General features: G+C 41.8%; 1 protein-coding gene across 11 annotated transcripts in view; it reads left to right on the plus strand.

The window, feature by feature from the left end:
• msi2b (musashi RNA-binding protein 2b) overlaps positions 1-16,529 on the plus strand; it is a 251,834-nt gene that overhangs the window by 85,422 nt on the left and 149,883 nt on the right. The gene's annotated exons all lie outside the window — the stretch shown is intronic.

Here is a 16,529-nt window from a genome sequence, read left to right on the forward strand (position 1 = left end):
TCTCTCTCTCTCTCTCTGTGCGCCCTCCTCCCTCTTTGTCTCTCTCGCTCTCTCACTTTTTGAATCTGGCACAGTTTCAAGTAGCCTTGTTCAAAGCCATTACTGGAACAAACTAAAGAGCAAAGAAAAGGTTGATGAATGACAGGGAAAATGGACAGATTGTATAGGGTGAGAAAGAGTCGATTGGCCTCTCAAAAGCAAAAACCACAGAGGGTAAGGCCAAAAACACTGGGTGAGCACTGAACGTCGCTCTCGAACCAGGAGAGTTCTCTTCATGTTGCTAAGAGGTCTTATAGTCCTACTGGGATTTAAAGCTTAAGCGAGGAATATGGGTTTGGACAAATGTTTTGATTAAAGCGTTAAGTGTCGTTTAACGATTCCGAACACCCCGCATTTGTGTTAATGCATTGCCGTTAGAGTCAATAAGAAAGTAAGTACTTTAATATACCCGCCATTAGCAACATTTGATTTACTGATCACATTAAGTCTTGTGGTCGTAAAACGAGTTAACTTATTTAAAATATGCTAAGCTCTGTATTTTGACTGTATTCCTTATTTATTCCTGTCTCACAGAGCTTTCTTTGACCTTTAAGACGCCTTATGCGGCAATCTGCATTTTGGCCATTTCACAGACATTAAGCCAACAAACAATACCATAATTGTGTTTAAAGCTGAAAAGATTCCACAGCCAACAAATGTAATCACACTGATGGTCTGATAGACTGAAGCAATTTAATTTCTATTGAGGGTCACAGCAATTTACTGAGTGCTAATTCACTTTAAAAATGCTAATAGAAATGTATTGAATCATCTACTGGGCGTTTACAGAGCGCTGGGAAATAGAGGCTAAACAGGATTGTTTAAAGGCCTTGTGATGAGGACATCTAGTGAATGTGCGTGTCTGTGTGTAAAGGAGTTTGTTACTTGGGTAAATCCAATGTCTAGATCACTTTAAACACCAAAGTCCAAAAAAGTAAGTATTATGCCTGGCATTGAAGCTGCTTTTGAATGCACAATCCCTTTCATTTTTGAGATTCGCAATTCCACATAACTCTGTTAGCGGCAGTAACAAACTTGTTGCAAATCATTCACCATCGTCCTCTGTCATCTCTCCTTACTCTGTTTATGTGGTAAGTAAAATTTTTTGTAGCTACTGTAATTTAACAGGCAACCGTTAGCAATCGTTTTTTGTTTTCCGTGCTTTTCTGAATATGGATTCACGCTTCGGGCACACCCCCTAACTCCTCCTTTCCTCCCGATGTCGTCATCACTGTCATTTCACTGTAGAGATTTTCAGATGACAATTTTGTGGACATAACCCAACCCTAGTTGCTAGTATTAGTATTAGTATTTTAAATGTATTAAACCATATTGATCTACTAACTTGATCGTTGTAATTGTTCATGTATCTGCTGGATATCTTCCCCTCAAATGAGCATCTGTTTTCAATTTGTGTAAGTAGCAGCAAAATTCTCCCTGAGCAGTGCTGTTATAAGAAACTGCTGTGCTCGTCTGCCTCTTCCTGGCTGCCCAGGCGGATGTGGCTCTCCGTTTTCCCTGTGGACCTGGGAGCACCTGGGTCTGTAATGCAGCTGCATGGGTTTTAATGCAATTATCTGTCCCTGCCTGTGAGTCATGTGAAGCTCGGCCTTGCCGCTGACACTTGGAGAGATGAAGCAGTTGCTACACAGCATGCGCAACACCGGAAGCGCTAGCAAACCACACCGCTGTTGCATATATGGGTCAACGCTAGACGTTAATGAGTTTCACCCACACATGTAGCGACGACGCTAGCAGTATGTACTCTCACCAACTATATGCTGACTGAGTCACACACGTTCGGTCCCATGTGTTTTAAATCATAGTCTGCAGGGGTATAAATCAACCTCCGGCGACGCATAGGGTGATTTAGGAGAAACTTGTGTAGTGTGTCTGCTGGAGGGTGTTAGTACATGAAAAGTATGTTAGAGAAAATGAATGGGGTTGTGTGGCAGTGTCGCTTGCTGTGATATCAACGCATACACAAGCAGATCTGAGGCAGCTATGTGTCTGCATGTTTTTATTTAGCACCACAGGCTGCATCAAATCTGAGAGTGTCCTCCATATCACAACAGGGCTGACATTCGCTTCAGCTTTGTCAGCAGGTTTGGAGTGCATCATGGTTACATGTTGGGCCCTATTGGCTTTTGCAAAACTAGTATGTAAACCTGCCTCTAGTGCTGCTAGGCCACTTCTAGGGTGTTTGAGCTATTTAAGGCATTGCTTGGGTGTTCTGGGTGGCTGATGGATGGGGTGATTTTACTGGTTGCTATGTCATTGCTTTCTAGGTGTGTGCAAGCAGTGTTCATTCATTTAGTAATGTCATAATATTTAATATTTTAAATGATCTCTTATTTCATAATTTTAGTCATTTTTATTTGACTTTATATTTATTAGGTTTTCAGTTTTAGTAATTGCAGTACTTCAACTGCATGTCATTTAGTTGCCAAGACATTATTTTTCCTAAAGAGTTTAGTTTAGTAATTGTAGTACTTTAACTTGTTGTATGTTTTATATATATATATATATATATATATATATATATATTGTGACGAGTCAGCTGCCTCCTCCCTGATTGTCACCGGCACCCCGTCCTAAATCGCCGCCCTTCACCAGGCTCCCGACTGGAGTGGGTGTGTGAGAGGAGGGGCGCTGGACGAGTCAGGGCTGGCGGCGTGTGATGGGGCACACCTGAAGGAAGTGGAGCCTCATTACCGCCGCTGTTTAAAAGCCCAACGCGCCTCTCCTCAGGAGACCGGTCTCTTCCCCGTGCATGCACACTGGTGTCCTCGTGGGTCCAGGAAGGGTGCGTTGAGGGACTCCCGCGCCACCAAGACGTGAGCTGCCGGACCCGCGATCCGGAAGGGAACCGCACCCGTATACACGGCCGACGGGCCAGGATGCCGGGCCGTCCATCCCCTACCAGCGCCGCGGCCGACGAGAGAGATGTGGCCGCTAGATGAAGCCGCCGCCCCTCGCGCCCCGGACCAAGGAGGGGAGCGCGTGCGGCCGCCGGACTCCGCCCCTTACCTGGACCCTTCCTCGATGAACACTGCCCGACCTACACAAATCCCGCAGCACGACGAGGACACCAGATTCCCTGTTATTTTGGACACTTTCCCCCTTTGGCCACTTTTATTCCCTTTGTTTTATGATTTCTGTTAATAAAAGCCTCTCCGAGGCCTGACGCCACGCCCACTGTGTCTGTCTTGTGCTCCTCCCGTGACACTGGTGGAGAATGCGGGCAGGCGGAGCCTAGACAGCGCAGTTGGGAAACGTCTGGTGACGTCACTCCCTCTCGCTTGCAAACGTTCGTGAGAACCCAGACTGGGACGGAGGAAAACTGGGGACAGCCTCCCAGCCACACAAGGGGTAAGTGACTTTTCCATTGTCATTTTGCCCGGTGGTTGGTTGAGGCTGTCACTAAAACCCGGTTTCTCTGTCCCTGTTCTGGTGCGCTGCGAGAGGGAGGACCGCCCGGAGAGGAAGCCCCGCCCACTCCGACCGTTTGGAGCCTGGTTGAGGATGGTAGCACTCCCGTGTGGGCGGCGCCCTGATGACGGGGATGTCGCTTGGGAGGGGGAATGTGACGAGTCAGCTGCCTCCCTCCCTGATTGTCACCGGCACCACGTCCTAAATCGCCGCCCTTCACCAGGCTCCCGACTGGAGTGGGTGTGTGAGAGGAGGGGCGCTGGACGAGTCAGGGCTGGCGGCGTGTGATGGGGCACACCTGAAGGAAGTGGAGCCTCATTACCGCCGCTGTTTAAAAGCCCAACGCGCCTCTCCTCATGAGACCGGTCTCTTCCCCGTGCATGCACGCTGGTGTCCTCGTGGGTCCAGGAAGGGAGCGTTGAGGGACTCCCGCGCCACCAAGACGTGAGCTGCCGGACCCGCGATCCGGAGGAGAACCGCACCCGTTTACACGGCCGACGGGCCAGGATGCCGGGCCGTCCATCCCCTACCAGCGCCGCGGCCAATGAGAGAGACGCGGCCGCTAGGAGAAGCCGCCGCCCCTCGCGCCCCGGACCTAGGAGGGGATCGCGTGCGGCCGCCGGACTCCGCCCCTTGCCTGGACCCTTCCTCGGTGAACACTGCCCGACCCACACAAACCCCGCAGCACAACGAGGACACCAGATTCCCTGTTATTTTGGACACTTTCCCCCTTTGGCCACTTTTATTCCCTTTGTTTTATGATTTCTGTTAATAAAAGCCTCTCCGAGGCCTGACGCCACGCCCACTGTGTCTGTCTTGTGCTCCTCCCGTGACACTGGTGGAGAATGCGGGCAGGCGGAGCCTAGACAGCGCAGTTGGGAAACGTCTGGTGACGTCACTCCCTCTCGCTTGCAAACGTTCGTGAGAACCCAGACTGGGACGGAGGAAAACTGGGGACAGCCTCCCAGCCACACAAGGGGTAAGTGACTTTTCCATTGTCATTTTGCCCGGTGGTTGGTTGAGGCTGTCACTAAAACCCGGTTTCTCTGTCCCTGTTCTGGTGCGCTGCGAGAGGGAGGACCGCCCGGAGAGGAAGCCCCGCCCACTCCGACCGTTTGGAGCCTGGTTGAGGATGGTAGCACTCCCGTGTGGGTGGCGCCCTGGGGACGGGGATGTCGCTTGGGAGGGGGAATGTGACGAGTCAGCTGCCTCCTCCCTGATTGTCACCGGCACCCCGTCCTAAATCGCCGCCCTTCACCAGGCTCCCGACTGGAGTGGGTGTGTGAGAGGAGGGGCGCTGGACGAGTCAGGGCTGGCGGCGTGTGATGGGGCACACCTGAAGGAAGTGGAGCCTCATTACCGCCGCTGTTTAAAAGCCCAACGCGCCTCTCCTCAGGAGACCGGTCTCTTCCCCGTGCATGCACACTGGTGTCCTCGTGGGTCCAGGAAGGGTGCGTTGAGGGACTCCCGCGCCACCAAGACGTGAGCTGCCGGACCCGCGATCCGGAAGGGAACCGCACCCGTATACACGGCCGACGGGCCAGGATGCCGGGCCGTCCATCCCCTACCAGCGCCGCGGCCGACGAGAGAGATGTGGCCGCTAGATGAAGCCGCCGCCCCTCGCGCCCCGGACCAAGGAGGGGAGCGCGTGCGGCCGCCGGACTCCGCCCCTTACCTGGACCCTTCCTCGATGAACACTGCCCGACCTACACAAATCCCGCAGCACGACGAGGACACCAGATTCCCTGTTATTTTGGACACTTTCCCCCTTTGGCCACTTTTATTCCCTTTGTTTTATGATTTCTGTTAATAAAAGCCTCTCCGAGGCCTGACGCCACGCCCACTGTGTCTGTCTTGTGCTCCTCCCGTGACAATATATATATATATATATATATATATATATATATATATATATATATATATAAGTATTCATAGGAAAATTGTAAATGCCATATGAAGTACCACTAATGATAAATAGTAGATCTTCTTGATTTCATTCTCCCGTGAAAATGTAAGATCCAAATTTGATGTTATCTATTGATGTATATGTTTGTCAGATTTGTCTTGTAAAGATGCCTTTGATCTTAGTTTGTTGTCAGCAGCATCTGCAATATTTTACAAGAAACTAATGGCCATCTGATCTGTGTCTTTTAACAGTCACTGCCGATATGAATGATTTGTTTTGCATTTAAAATATTCGTATCATAAGCTGTGTACATCAATCACACACTTTGTTCTCTGGTTATACCGTACGTTCAATACTGCCGAGATAAACTGTGCTCCTTCTGTTCCTTTGAGTTGATAAAATCTGTTTTGAGTTGACTTCTTAATATTTCTGGTTCTTTTGTTAGTTTAGTCCACATGTTCGGCTACCAGGCAGCAAGCTGTTTTCCATGGGGCAGGTCCAGACAGATTGTCGGAGAGGGACCGTACTTCCTTTCACAGCGTGACGAGAAAATATGAGTCATGGGACAAGCAGGACCTTTTGAAGATGCAGCTGCATTTGCTTTCCTTTTCATTTCCCTGAAGGACGATGCTCAAGTTTTTAAGCTGTGTGAATACATGGAGATTTTGGCTGGGTGCGACACATCTCAGAAACAGCAGCTTGAGCCTTGGGTTAAATGTCAGTCGCAGAGCACGCTGTGTGCTCTTCTGTCCCCATTTAAACCGCCTGCCATCAAAGACCGCTCTCCTCCCTTGAACCTGCTTGGAGTTCGTTATTTAGATTTGGAGTGAAAAGGAAAAGGGGCTGTCTGGGACTTTCACATCAACTGATGGAATTGTACAAACATCCATCCTGAGGACGCCTGCTTTTAACAACCTTTTTATGAATGAAGAGATAACCCTCCCCACCCACACCCCCCGCCTGGATGTCATACCCTTGCATCTTGACACTATACTCCATTTTTGGGCATTTACTTCTGATGCATTGATGTGGTTTTAGTGTCTTCGATAAAACAAGAAGCTACATGCACGAGCAAAGGAATTGATTTGAGTATTGGGAAAAAGTCATTCAGTGCACCTTAAGTTTGAATGAATCATTAAACTCTTTCAGGTGCTTTTCGCTGCTTTCCCGCTTATAATTTATTCATCATAAAGTTGTGAGGCATTCATAAGAGTTAGTGTTGAGTAATTGGATTTTACTGTGGGATGGTTGGGGAGAGAAAGGAACAGGGGGGAACAAGTAGTGGGAGCCAGAGAGAGAGACTGAGCAAGTGCAGGCTTGTGTGGTTTGGCAGACTGCCGGTACAAACTGTTTCAAAGTTTTAGGGCCTTTATTTATTTTTCAATCATCTCTGTTTTATTATCAGAAATCCCTGGACAACCGAGTGCATAATCTCACATTGTTCAAAAGGCTAATTAAAACTCAGCCAGGCTTCTAGTCTATTAAATCCTCCGAGCTTGGATGGAGAGTGCGAGATGTTGCCCTACGTTCCTAACAAGGCCCATGCTGCATTCATGCCACATGTCTCGGCTGCCATTCTTTCTTAGACCAACCCCTTCTTGCACCCCATGCCCAATTCCCAGAAATACATGTCCATCTGTCTGTCTGGACATGCATTGTACATTGTACATCCTGAACATCCTAAATAAAAAAATTCTCAGTTCAATTCTGAATGGCACACAACTGTGATACATACACGCACCCACAGCTCTCCAAACCCCTCTGGCTGTTGCCCCCTCATCACATTTCCAGTAGCTGACTTTTCACGAATTCCCTCGTTTGGGGTGTTTACAAGTGCTGCCCGTGCTCTTTACACCACCCTGGGTGGGCACCCATCACTGCCAGCATGGTGCCTCTGTCTGACTGGCTGGACGACAGCATCAATGGTTGAGCGCAGCGGGTCTGCCAGACCCCGGCTTTGCCTAAAGGCACAATGCTCAGCAGAGGGTCCCTGAGGTGAGAGGACCCTGTTCTAATCATGACACCATCTGTTGAAGAGAAGGTTACACCAGTGCCATGCTGATATCACTCTGCTTCGCTCCGCGCATCCTGACAATTTCTCCTCATCTCTTTCATGGGCCAGCAGAGGGGCTCTGCATCTGGGGGGTCATATAAACAGCCAGAGGGCAAAGCTCATTGACTCGAGGGGCCCCCCAGTCAGGGCCATCTGGGCCAGACCCTCCAGGCAGAAAGAAGATCAGGGCCCGTGGGAGCGCATGAAGACTGTGTGGGTTCTGTTTAGATGCTGCCACCAAGGGTCGTGTTATTGCGTAAATCTTAACAAACCCTTGAACGCTTCTATTTACATAAGTTTCGCTCAACAAAGGTCACCTATTAATTAACAATCCATAAAAAAGCTAATTTATCTCAGCCAGAAAAATCTGTGTATCTGCAAGTGGATAGAGTAGAGGAATATCATTTGGATAAGAATGTTTTTAAAGCTATCAGGCTCCTTGGCACACTACAGATTATATATATATATATATATATATATAATTTTTTTTGCAATGATAACTCAAATGTGGTGATCAAACACATATAACGATGTGACAAACATAGGCCTATGTAGTGGAGACAAGGTTTTTAACAATTAAACAAGTTTTTTATTATTCAAAATAAGTCTTAACATCTGTGCACTTAAGAGTAAACTTCACTTGTTTTAAATAACACAAATAGAACAAATTATATATAACTTGAATTAAGAACTTAAACAAGGTATTGGTGTAGGGCAAGCCAGTTGCTGCCAAACCAACATGGGCAGGTTTATGCTGGAAGCACAGCTTTTCCAAATGTAAATCTCTAAAATTCATAAATAATAATAATAATTATTATTATTATTATTTAACTATGTGTTGTGTATTTTCTGGTAATCCAATGAAAATTCAGAGCATTTGTATTTAAATTGTCTTTTTGAAGTTTAATATTCACAGGCACAGTCTATATATGTATGTACTGACCTGTTTTTTATTTATTCATCAAAAATAAGACACATTCCATAAAATCCTTTTATGATATGATAAGCTTATTGTGAGAGTAAAAGAAGGGGCCATTTGTTGTTTATTTACTTAGCATTGAGTCTCTCCAACTAGTTGACAACAGTGTTAAATCACCATTCAGCAGGCTCAAGCCACCACTGCACTGCAGTCTATTAAACTGCAGAAAGATGTTAACTTCTCAATCTGCTACATTACTGACTGTACTGACAAACTATGCTGACACTGTGTCTGCGCTGCAACAGGAGATGACCATTGAAATTCATTTGAACTTTGTATCAGAATATAATAAATAGAACAGTAGCAAACAATGGATCATACTCTGCTGGACAAACTAAGTAATTTCACCATTCAGAAGCATTTAATCTGTTTAATATGTTCTGTAAAAAAACGAAGTTCATATCAGTGGCATATCTATCGTTACAGATATATTTGCGACAGGCTTATCTAGGCGATATATATCGGTTGGGCTCTACTCTGTGCACACATACTGTAATTTAATGCAGACAAACTCTCAATTAAACTGTTTTCCTTCTTATATTTGACAGTTTCTGTTGTTTGAAATTGGATTTTGCCGATACCGATAGCTAGGTTGGACCACATTGGCCGATACTGATTAATTAAGCGATAGCTTTAAAATGGATACTGAACAAAATCTAAAATAGTGCTTTATTTACAAAAAAATGGTACTGAAACAATAGTAGTAAAAATAATAATAATAATAGTAGTACATTTTGAAATCAATTTAATTTAAAATTTAAATTTAATTTAATCTAATAGGGCCCTATGAAATCAGATAAATCTTTTCCTAAATTCCATTTTATTCATTTCCAAATTCAGTTATTTAATTTTTTTGGACTCTGTGTTTTCCATTTTAATTTTACTCCACAACTCTTTATTATATTTAAATTAAAGTTTATTAATCATAAAGAACGTCTAATTAAAATAATGAAACTTATACATTTTCAAATCAATGTAATTAAAGTTTAACAAAAATTACATGATTAGGGCCCTATGAAATGTTTTGTTTTTTTCTCACCATATTTTTTTGTTGTTACCAAATTCTTTTATAGCATGTCTAATTATTTGAACGCATAAAACAATTTAATACATTTTTTCTTAAAGAAGCCTAATGATTTTTTTCCACTCAAATTCTGTGCGTTTCATGCCTTGATTTGATAACAATAAAAATGTAAATAACATTAATTTTATTTGTCTTTTAATTAATGAAAATTAAGTAAACTCGTTTTTTGGAAAACAAAGGGGATTTACTATTAAAATTAAAACATAGAAGAAATGTTTTTATTTTTTATTTAAATTGACAGAAATTTTTTTTTTCGTTGTATTTATCCTTAACAGTAGTAACGCAACTTACTATTATTACTTAAAAACTATGTTCACAGATTAATTCTTTGTAGTTACATTGTAGTAAGTTTATTATTATAATTTACTTTCAATTTATAGTGCATATGAATCCACATACACAATATAGACGATGGATTAGCACTCTCTCCAGCTTTAGCTTGCTTTCTGCTAATTGCTGTCCACCTCGTCCCTGTTATTCATGTTCTGGGGAAGCCATGAATGCCAGGTTAATCTCCACAAATTACTCCATTGTTTAGAGCCTTTATGTCTACATTGCTCAAACTCACCCCATCAGGTGCACAAAGTAGAGAAAGGTAATCATGTTGTAGGTTCAGAGGATGTGTTTTGTTCTACATTCGCCTGCAGAATATTCCACTGTAAGGACCTGCAGGAAACGTCCTGAGAGAGCGTATCCATTGTCCATGTCTGTCGCTATAGGAGCGGGAGAAAGAAAAATCAGACCATGGGTTTAAATTTATTGGACCCTTGAGCACAGTCAATATGTTTGATTTGGCAGACATGTTTTTTTTATAAAGTGCTTCTGTCAAGTCCATTCAGCTAGCAGTCGTCTATCTCTCACTCACACGCTCTTAGGGGCAAGGTTTATACCCGCCAGCGTACAAGCTAAATCATGCTTGCTCAAAGCTGTCCGCACCCTCCACCTCCCACATCAACAGCGGTTTGTTTGGGAAATACGTCTCCTTCTAATGATAGCTGTGGGGCACAGGTACTTATTTAGCAGGGTGGCTAAATCGGGCATGGCAGCAGAGACCTGTGTGGTCTCGGTAAGCTATGGCGACAGAGTATGAGGGAATAAATCGAGTGCTTTCAGCCTTCACTAGAGATGCTCTGAGGGACAGGACAGCGTCCTGCATATTAGAGAGCTGCTTGACCTTTCTCTGGAGAGGAAGGGGATTAGTCCACTTCCTGCTTTCTCTGCCCCCTCAAAGTAAGTTTAGAATTCAGCTCTGTGGAGATTAGGTTTCAATTATATTTCAGATGCAGCTAGCTTGAAAAGACAGGCAAAGTAGGTTTATGGAAAAGAGAGAAAGATCTTTTAATGTCTCTCTTTTAAAGGGAAAGCACAGGTGATTCAGTGCCATAGCCGTAATAGAGCAAAAACATAATACCATGTCAGGTTAAAATAACTCTGTTCACACTCTGTCCTAACCCGATGCTGCATGATGTGATGCAATCAGGGCCAATTAAATTTTTTTTAATGCTTAATATACAGTTACACGAAGGCAGACTAGCTTACATGGTGCTACAGAAATATTTTGTTATTGTTTTAGTCAAAATGTATGAATAAAATATAAAAAAAATTCTGGCATAATGTTGGCCAGAAATAATTATAATAATGATAATAATTAAATCTAAATTGATAGTACATAAAAAAAAAAAATATATATATATATATATATATATATATATATATATATATATATATATATATTAGATTTTTATACCATACCTGGTACACAATGGTGTATATTTAAATCGTTAAGGGGGGTGTTTCTGCTGTGCACTGCCGACACAGTTAACGTAAATGTTAACTGATCCAACACAAAATATTGTAATTGTAAAAACTTTATTGTTTTCTCTAGGGGCAATTTGTTCTGCAGCATGATATCTCCACATACAAGACAAATACATACACAACATTAATAGCACATTGGGAAATTATATACATTTTCTTCCTATTTAAATTAAGCACCTTAATCGCATATGGAACAAACTAAAATTTGAATCCGTTAGTCTTGACTAAAGGGACCCTGTACAAAGATCCTGAAGGGAGGGTCTGAAATTAATCGTAAAGAGGGTGAGATGCATCAGATATAATGTGATGCACTTTCTTTATCATCTGAATATCAAACAAATCTGGCAACTCAGGCAATTTCACACCCAATACCTTACTGCAATTATTTACAACCTTTAACAGAAATTTTTTCTGTTTGACCTTTAAAGAGGCAAACCAACAAATCAATGAAAAAGTTAAAATTAATTAAATATATGCTGAATAAAAAGCAATCATCAGTGTCCTTTCAATAAAAATAATATAAAATGTTGCTAATTTCTGTAAACAAAGTCTTTGTTGGCTTATCATGCACAATCTATTCATATTCTCTGCAAAATTTAGTTTATCAATGATAGTACCTAGGTACTTATAACTATCAACCAATTCAATCATCTGCTTATCGACAAAAGTACATGGAACTGCTGTCTGATTTCGCCGCAGGTCAGTGCACATGTCCTTGCTTTTCTCAGCATTCAGAAAAAATAATTAACTATTGGCTCGTTTTCCCTCTCCTCACCAACCAACAAACTCACAATAACTGCATCATCAGCAAACTTAAGAATATACCGATTCTCAAGCTGACTATGACACTCATTTGTGTATAGGATGTAGAGGAGAGGAGAAAATACACACTCCTGTGGGGAGCCAATAGATGTGATTATAGGATCTGACAGCAAGCCATTAACCCTTACCCTTTGAGACCTATTTGTAAGGAAATCTAGCAACCAAGCAGCCATTCTTGCATCCATAAAAAAAACTCGACCTAAGCTTGTGAACCAACAAGTTTGGTCGAATGGTGTTGAACACTGACGAAAAATCTACAAATAATAACCTTGCGTGGTTACTACTACTCTCCAGATGTTTGTACAACAGTTCCAATAAGGTCAGTGTTGCATCCTGCACACCTCTTCCCGCCCAAATTGCATCAGGTCGAGAAATGGTGTAGTTTGTTCCAATAGTACCTCTTTTACGAATTTCTCAAATACCTTGATTGTAAGCAAGGTCAAGGAAACAGATCTATAATCTGTCAAGCCTTTAGGACAATTATTTTTTTGTGACTGGAATAATAATACTCTTTCCAAAGTTTATAATCTAGCCAATTTCTTTATGTATGCAATTTTTCAGGAATTAATGAACATGAACGTATTATTATCAAAAATGATGATTTGAATATACAGTGGATAATACATCCATGCAATACATACATGAAATGAAAAGCTTAGCTTACCATGCATCATCTTGGAAATAGAGCTTCATGTCTTGAAGTCTGTACTGTATGTGATTTTAGTCAGTTATTTCTCTTAATAAATTATGATGTGTGCATTTGTTTATGTCCTGATTGAGCAACATATATTTCAGACTCTCCAAAATCACGCAGATATGTTTACTAGCATTACGGTTTCAATGTAAAAAGTTATGTATATTGAGAATTGAGTCACCGTTTAAATCATTACCTGATTTAAAACAAAGGCTGTTAATGAAATCATTGTCGAAACATTTGCAGTAAGCCTGCTGTACGAATAAAAAAACACTATAACAAAATTTTATAAACCATGAATAACTGCAAGGTGAATGAAGTCATGCGTGTGACTTTTTATATAAAGCATAAATCTTCAGATTTCAGTATGAGTCATTTTTTATATATATGTTGAGGTCATGTCCATCTGATGTTTGTGTTGATCTGACGTCCGCTACTGTAATGAACATACATTTTTAATAAGCAGGGGAAATTCCAGACTTTAAAAAACAGCTGTTTAACATCTTTGCATTGTAAGAATGTATTGGGATGCTTCAGATTTAAAAACGCTGGCTTGTTAGGTGATGTTTTCTCATTAAATTCATACTCTATCCTATTAATTCAATAAAATGTATGGGAATACTGGGGAATACCAATATGGCGGCATGACGGCTTCTCTTTTATGATGTCATGAGCAATCCAGTTCTCCATCATAAATCAGTGGTTATAATAAAGAAAGGGTTCTAAAAGTGTTCTGTTACTGTAATGCCTTCCTATAAAAATAGAGCATTGGATACAGAGACCTGACTTAAAACCATTAATGCTGTAAATCTGCATAGATCCGAAACTCCCCGACACAGACACCCGGAGCAGAGAGTTCCTCCCATTATGGGCAAATTAAACTTAATCCAGAGGTGGACTGTTGTTTTGATATCCAAAATGTTTGGCTCCATTGTCTTTGATTTGAAACGGCGTAATGCACTGGGCTGACTCGGCCTGGTTGGCCGCGCTCTCGGGCCTTTTCATCTGTGCCTAAGCCCTCATCCGGAACTGTCACGAGCTGAGGTGCTAGAGGGGGTAACCATAGTGACAGGCAGTAATTGGCCTGAGTGCGAGAGTGTTGGCACAGCTGCCACTGCTTTTGAAGTATTTACTCTAAATGACTGAGTCTTCCTACGAGAAATAAAGGATATCAAATGCTGCACTTCTCATAATGGACAAAAAGTATAAATCACAGGCTTTTTGGTGTCACATTTTGTAAAAGTATTGCCAGCTTATTTTTAGGACAAGTTGCTATTTGGGATTATTTTCACACCCAAACTCCAGATCAGAACGGCTTGTGTTATTTTAAATGCCTTGGGGGAGGTGAGTCTAGTCCCAAGAACATTTTTGATGTTAATGTGTATGTCTTTCGTTTGGGTTCAGTCTCACACTAAGTGAATGTAATCAGCTGTTTCCTGTTTTAACAGGCTGTCACATTCATTCTGTTCATTGTGAATATGTTATGTTGAAATGTACAGTGTTAGGATGTACAAACTTCAAATTAGAAGAAAATGACACCACTTATAAAAGTACTGGAAGTCAAAAGGTTGTACGTCAAATTCTTACAATTGGATAATTATATTTTTCAACCGAGGTTTTGTTGCAGTTTCAGTAACCTTAAAAGTTACTGAAGATGCTCAAGAGCAGAAATTGTTTTCACGAGGAGGTAACCATAGCAACAGTAGGCTACTTGAGCTCTTTTCGACAAGATCGTTTTCAGACACAACATTGAAAAAAAAAGTTTATTTCGTTAGCTTTCTCTTAATTTTAAATTTATCTATGGCAAAACATCTTGGTGTTTTGTTAACAAATATCAACACCATACGTAGAAATTAACATTAAACAAGATAAAGTATGGTCACTTCATTTTAAGGGCCAGTTCTTGCCATTAACTATGACTTTTGCCTTAGTAAACTCATAATTTGCTGCTTATTAATAGTTAGTAAGGTTTAGGTATTGGGTAGGATTAGGGGTGTAGAATATCAGAATATGTGGTTTATAAGCACTAATAAAAAGCTAATATGTTAATAATAAACATGGTAATAAACAACTAGATAATAGTGAAAATTGGTCCCTATACTAAAGTGTTACCAAAAGCATTGTTTTTTGATGGTTCATCATGCCAAATGAATTACACATTTGTTCATTTCAATAACGTGTTAGCAGAATGTCCTTTACGATTCTTGATAATTGGCTGTGTGCGCTATCTATCACAGTTTGGGTAGTTGAAGATGATTCTGCCATGAAAATCCCCTATACAAGGACTTTTGTAAAGCTGAATTGCGTCAGAGATTTTGACAACTGAAATGTGTGGAGTCCACAGCTGTGTTCACTGTTAGCTCTCTTATTCCTTCATTAACACATTCTGAAAAACAGAGAGTCTATGTGAACCGATAGGATGCCCACATTCCTGACTCCGGAGGGGAGGATGAATTTGCAGTTTGGAGAACTGAAAGCAGAAGAGATCAAAAACAAAAATCCCTGATTTATGGCAAATAATAAAAATGGTGAGAGACACATGCCAAGCTAGTGCTCAGTGGAAAAATTTAATATTATCTTTATAGATCTTCTAATGTAAAATGTTAAAGGGAGATGGTAATATTTATGTTACGATTTGAAGTATTTTCTTCAGGAATTAGATAACTTGTCTTTGATCAAAGTCAAACAAGCCTCCAGAATTATTTTTGAATTATACATTTATTCTTTCTTTCTTTCTTTCTGCATATTAGGGATGTTGCTGTGTGCTAGTCTAAATGACCTCATTTTAACATCTCCGTATTGGTAGGATTCCACCACTTCTAACAAGCCCCTTTTGAGTTTTAAGGAACTATTACAGCGACAGAATGATTTTTATGTTTGAAGTCTTTTAAGAATCATTCAGAATCTTTAACTAGTGCACCGCAAGCTATGACACAAAAACAAACAAAAAAAAAAAAAATCAGAAATGGCAGCTTGAGACCTTGTCGAACCTCTTCATGCATTACTCAAACTTTCTTCCCGAAGGAAGCATTAAACTTCTCCCTCACCATATCAGCAAAAGGACAGAATAATAAAGCAGTAGGGCCTTCAGAAGCATGGTTTTAGTATGGGTAACAGGGTTTTCTTAAGGTTTTCTTATTGACCAATCAGCATGAATGACAGGAACTATCCGTTTTGTGATATGTGTCATTAACTCGCCTCTAGAACAAGAAACATGCTATTATACAGACACTGATGCCTGATATCTGTGATGTGAGGTTTGGCTGGAGTGGATCTGCGATTTATCCAGCTGTACACACACTGGGGACCTGAAGCCAAAGCTGGCAGCCACTCATGCTTCTCAGTGGAACCGTGATAGATGGAGAGGAGAATATCTGGGCCTCTTCTGTATCAGCAAAGGGCTTAATTGAGAATAAGAACCCTCCCCAGGAGACGCGGGGCGGAATCACTGCAGCTGCTCCTCGGCGAGCGGCACGGTCGCTTTTGAGGAATGGACTAATGTACTCGCGCAAAATGGCAGCTGGGAAGAGCGCGAGCGAATCAGCCTCGTCTTCTGTAGAAAGCCACAGTGTTCCGACTTCCTCTGTCTCCCCCTTATCCCGCTTTTCTTTCATACTCCATTCCTCAATGGCTTCCCAGCCGTTATTCATCACAGCTCATATTTGATTCAATTTGGTAATACAAGGATAAATAGGCCAGTGA

This window comes from Carassius gibelio, chromosome B15 (genome assembly GCF_023724105.1).
Source record: "Carassius gibelio isolate Cgi1373 ecotype wild population from Czech Republic chromosome B15, carGib1.2-hapl.c, whole genome shotgun sequence".
Lineage (NCBI taxonomy): Eukaryota > Metazoa > Chordata > Actinopteri > Cypriniformes > Cyprinidae > Carassius > Carassius gibelio.